We start from the raw sequence: 5,646 nt of genomic DNA, 5'->3' as shown, positions 1-5,646 counted from the left end.
TAACCTTGCTAAGGTAGAGGACTTGTCCGCCACCTTATAGAGTTCTTGGGCTATAACCTCATGAACTTCTATTTCTTCTCCAATCATGAGGCTATGGATCATGATGGCCCGGTCTATGGTAACTTCGGACCGGTTGCTAGTGGGAATGATTGAGCGTTGGATAAACTCCAACCATCCCCTAGCCACGGGCTTGAGGTCATGCCTTCTCAGTTGGACCGGCTTCCCTCTTGATTCTCTCTTCAATTGAGCGCCCTCTTCACAAATGTCTATGAGGACTTGGTTCAACCTTTGATCAAAGTTGACCCTTCTAGTGTAAGGATGTTCATCTCTTTTAATCATGGACAAGTTAAATGCCAACCTTACCTTTTCTGGACTAAAATCTAAGCATCTCCCCCGAACCATTGTAAGCCAATTCTTTGGGTCCGAGTTCACACATTGATCACGGTTCTTGGTGATCCATGCATTGGCATAGAACTCTTGAACCATTAAGATTCCGACCTGTTGAATGTGGTTGGTAATAACTTCCCAACCTCTTCTTTGGATCTCATGTCAGATCTCCGGATATTCACTCTTTTTGAGTTTGAAAGGGACCTCGGGGATCACCTTCTTCATGGCCACAACTTCATAGAAGTGGTCTTCATGCACCCTTGAGATGAATCTCTCCATCTCCCATGACTCGGAGGTAGAAGCTTTTGCCTTCCCTTTCCTATTTCTAGAGGTTTCTCCGGCCTTAGGTGCCATAAATGGTTATGAAAAAACAAAAAGCAATGCTTTTACCACATCAAACTTAGAAGGTTTGCTCGTCCTCGAGCAAAAGAAGAAAGAAGGGAGTAGAAGAAAAAGAAAGATAGGAGATGGAGGAGGGCTTTGTATTTCGGCCAAGGGGGAGAAGTAGTGTTTAGGTTGTGTCAAAATGAGGGGGTGAAGATGGGTTTATATAGGAGTGGAGAGGGGAAGGGTTCGGCCATTATGGGTGGGTTTGGGAGGGAATGTGGGTTGAATTTGAATTGTGAGGTAAGTGGGGTTTTATGAAGGATGGATGTGAGTAGTGAAGAGAATGGTAGGATTTGATAGGTGAGGGGTTTTTGGGAAAGAGGTATTGAGGTGATTGGTGAATGGGTGAAGAAGAGAAAGAGTTGTGGGGTAGGTGGGGATCCTGTGGGGTCCACAGATCCTAAGGTGTCAAGGATAGCTCATCCTGCACCAAGTGGCGTGCAAAATGCCCCTTTCTGCCAATCCTGGCGTTAAACACTGGGCTGCTGCCCTTTTCTGGCGTTTAACGCCAGCTGCTTGCCCATTCCTGGCGTTAAACGCCAGTCTAGTGCACCTTTCTGGCGTTAAACGCCCAGAATGGTGCCAGACTGGGCGTTAAACGCCCATTTGCTGCCCTTACTGGTGTTTAAACGCCAGCAAGTTTTTCCTCCTGGGTGTGCTATTTTTCATTCTGTTTTTCATTCTGTTTTTGCTTTTTCAATTGTTTTTGTGACTTCACATGATCATCAACCTACAGATAACATAAAATAACAAAAGGAAAATAGATAAATATAACATTGGGTTGCCTCCCAACAAGCGCTCTTTAGTGTCTATAGCTTGACAGTGGGCTCTCATAGAGCTTCACAGATGTTCAGAGCAATGTTAGAACCTCCCAACACCAAACTTAGAGTATGAATATGAGGGTTCAACACCAAACTTAGAATTTGGTTGTGGCCTCCCAACACCAAACTTAGAGTTTGACTGTGGGGGTTCTGTTTGACTCTGTTTTGAGAGAAGCTCTTCGTGCTTCCTCTCCATGGTTACAGAGGGATATCCTTGAGCCTTAAACACAAAGGATTATTCATTCACTTGAATGATCAATTCTCCTCTGTCAACATCAATTACAGCCTTTGCTGTGGCTAGGAAGGGTCTACCAATGATGATGGATTCATCCATGCACTTTCCAGTCTCTAGGACTATGAAATCAGCAGGGATGTAATGGTCTTCAATCTTTACCAGAACATCCTCTACAAGTCCATAAGCTTGTTTTCTTGAATTGTCTGCTATCTCTAGTGAGATTCTTGCAGTTTGTACCTCAAAGATCCCTATCTTCTCCATTACAGAGAGAGGCATGAGGTTTATGCTTGACCCTAGGTCACACAGAGCCTTCTCGAAGGTCATGGTGCCTAATGTACAAGGTATTGAGAACTTCCCAGGGTCTTGTCTCTTTTGAGGTAATTTCTGCCTAGTCAAGTCATCCAGTTCTTTGGTGAGCAAAGGGGGTTCATCCTCCCAAGTCTCATTACCAAATAACTTGTCATTTAGCTTCATGGTTGCTCCAAGGTACTTAGCAACTTGCTCTTTAGTGACATCTTCATTCTCTTCAGAGGAAGAATACTCATCAGAGCTCATGAATGGCAGAAGTAAATCCAATGGAATCTCTATGGTCTCAGTGTGAGCCTCAGATTCCCATGGTTCCTCATTAGGGAACTCATTGGAGGCCAGTGGACGTCCATTGAGGTCTTCCTCAGTGGCGATCATTGCCTCTCCCTCCTCTCCAAATTCGGCCATGTTGATGGCCTTACACTCTCCTTTTGGATTCTCTTCTGTATTACTTGGAAGAGTACTAGGAGGGAGTTCAGTAACTTTCTTACTCAGCTGACTCACTTGTGCCTCCAAGTTTCTAATGGAGGACCTTGTTTCAGTCATGAAACTTTGAGTGGTTTTGATTAGATCAGAGACCATGGTTGCTAAGTCAGAGTGGCTCTGCTTAGAATTCTCTGTTTGTTGCTGAGAAGATGATGGAAAAGGCTTGCCATTACTAAACCTGTTTTTTCCACCATTATTGTTGTTGAAACCTTGTTAACGTCTCTGTTGATCCTTCCATGAGAGATTTGGATGATTTCTCCATGAAGTATTATAGGTGTTTCCATAGGGTTCTCCCATGTAATTCACCTCTTCCATTGATGGGTTCTCAGGATCATAAGCTTCTTCTTCAGATGAAGCATCCTTAGTACTGCCTGGTGCAGCTTGAATTCCAGACAGACTTTGAGAAATCATATAGACTTGCTGAGTCAATATTTTGTTCTGAGATATGGCATTCAGAGTATCAATCTCAAGGACTCCTTTCTTCTGATTCGTCCCATTGTTCACAAGATTCCTTTCAGAAGTGTACATGAATTGGTTATTTGCAACCATTTCAATGAGTTCTTGAGCTTCTGCAGGCGTCTTCTTCAGATGAAGAGATCCTCCAACATAGCTGTCCAATGACATCTTGGACAGTTCAGACAGACCATCATAGAAGATACCTATGAGGCTCCATTCAGAAAGCATGTCGGAAGGACACTTTCTGATCAATTGTTTGTATCTTTCCCAAGCTTCATAGAGGGATTCACCTTCCTTCTGTCTGAAGGTCTGGACTTCCACTCTAAGCTTACTCAATTTTTGAGGTGGAAAGAACTTTGCCAAGAAGGCATTGACTAGCTTTTCCCAAGAGTTCAGGCTTTCTTTAGGCTGTGATTCCAACCATATCCTAGCTTTGTCTCTTACAGCAAAAGGCAACCATATCCTAGCTCTGTCTCTTACAGCAAAAGGGAATAGCATAAGTCTGTAGACCTCAGGGTCAACCCCATTGGTCTTGATAGTGTCACAGATTCGCAAGAATTCAGCTAAAACTGATGAGGATCTTCCAATGGAAGTCCATGGAACTTGCAATTCTGTTGCATTAGAGAAACTAATTGAGGCTTAAGCTCAAAGTTGTTTGCTCCAATGGCAGGGATAGAGATGCTTCTCCCATAGAAGTTAGGAGTAGGTGCAGTAAAGTCACCAGCACCTTCCTTGCATTGTTGGCATTGTTGTTGTTTTCGGCTGCCATGTCTTCTTCTTGTTTGAAGATTTCTGTTAGGTCCTCTACAGAGGGTAGTGCTTTAGCTTGTCTTAGCTTTCGCTTCAAGGTCCTTTCAGTTTCAGGGTCAGCCTCAACAAGAATGCTTTTGTCTTTGCTCCTGCTCATATGAAAGAGAAGAGAACAAGAAAATATGGAATCCTCTATATCACAGTATAGAGATTCCTTGAGGTGTAAGAGGAAAAGAAAAATAGAAGGAAGAGGTAGAAGAATTCGAACTTAGAAAGATAGAGTTCGAATTGTACATGTTAGTCCATAAATAGAAGGATGTGAGAAGAGGGGAACATTAAAGAGGAGTGTTAGTCCATAAATAGAAGGATGTGAGAAGAGGGGAAGAACTTTCGAAAATAAAATAAAAGATTTTAAAAGAATTTTGAAAATCGATTGATGATTTTTGAAAACTAAGAGTGGGAAAGAAATTAAGTGATTTTTGAAAAAGATTTTGAAATTAGAAATAAAAAAGATATGATTGAAAACTATTTTGAAAAAGATGTGATTAAAAAGATATGATTGAAAAACAATTTAAAAAGATTTGATTTTTAAAATTAATGACTTGGCTAACAAGAAATTTAAAAGATATGATTCAGACAATAAACCTTTCTCAACAGAAAAGGCAACATACTTGAAATGTTGAATCAAATCATTAATTGTTAGAAAGTATTTTTGAAAATGGAAAGAAATTGATTTTGAAAATATATGATTGAAAAGATATGGTTTGAAAAATATTTGATTTTGAAAAATTATGAAAACTTGAAAGAAAATTTGAATTAAAAGCAAAATCTTCCCTCTTGTGCCATCCTGGCGTTAAACGCCCAGAATGGTATCCATTCTGGCGTTTAACACCCAAAATGCTACCCTTTTGGGCGTTAAACGCCCAGCCAGGTACCTTGGCTGGCGTTTAAATGCCAGTTTTCCTTCTTCACTGGGCGTTTTGAACGCCCAACTTTTTCTGTGTAATTCCTCTGCTGCATGTTCTGAATCCTCAATTCTCTGTATTATTGACTTGAAAAGACACAAATTAAGAATTTTTTTTGAATTTTTAATGATGAGGAATAATCAAAATGCAACTAAAATCAAATAAACAATGCATGCAAGACACCAAACTTAGAAGTTTGTATACTACTGACACTAACAACAATGCATGCAAGACACCAAACTTAGAAGTTTGTATACTATTGACAGTAACAAATTGAGAATGCATATGAGAAACAACAAAACAACAAGAGAATTTAAAGATCAGAGCACGGAAATCATCAAGAACATCTTGAAGATCAATGAAGAACATAATGCATGTAATTTTAAAAAATTAGAAGACTAAAAACATGCAATCGACACCAAACTTAAAATTAGACACTAGACTCAAACAAGAAACATAAAATTATTTTTGGTTTTAAAATTTTATAATTTTTTTGTGCTTTTTCGAAAATTATATGGAAAAGAAAATAAAGAGATTCAAAATTTTTAATAAGAATTTCAGGAATCATGCAATGTTAGTCTAAAGCTTTTGTCTAAAAATATTAGACATGGCTAGCCAAGCTTCAGCAAAACATTACATTCAAGAGCTAAATTGATGAAAATCAATCAGCTTTGGGGATGATAAGAACCTCACCTTGAAACACTAGAATTCATTCTTAAGAACTCTGAAGAAAAATACATAATCTAAGCAACAAAATGGACCGTCAGTTGTCCAAACTCAACAATCCCCGGCAACGGCGCCAAAAACTTGGTGCACGAAATTGTGATCAATACTTTTCACAACTCAAATAATC

The 5,646-nt window shown here is 39.8% G+C and overlaps 1 non-coding gene across 1 annotated transcript; it reads left to right on the top strand.

Moving 5' to 3' along the window:
• The first annotated feature begins 3,300 nt into the window (after window positions 1-3,300).
• Window positions 3,301-3,408, top strand: LOC127748230 (small nucleolar RNA R71). The gene has a single exon (XR_008010172.1). It is a non-coding gene; the product is annotated as a small nucleolar RNA R71 (small nucleolar RNA).
• The last annotated feature ends 2,238 nt before the right edge of the window (window positions 3,409-5,646 follow it).

The sequence above is a fragment of the Arachis duranensis genome, chromosome 5 (genome assembly GCF_000817695.3).
Source record: "Arachis duranensis cultivar V14167 chromosome 5, aradu.V14167.gnm2.J7QH, whole genome shotgun sequence".
Taxonomy (NCBI): domain Eukaryota; kingdom Viridiplantae; phylum Streptophyta; class Magnoliopsida; order Fabales; family Fabaceae; genus Arachis; species Arachis duranensis.
The sequence above is the reverse complement of the archived record's forward strand: the minus strand, read 5'-3'. Positions and strand labels throughout refer to the sequence as shown.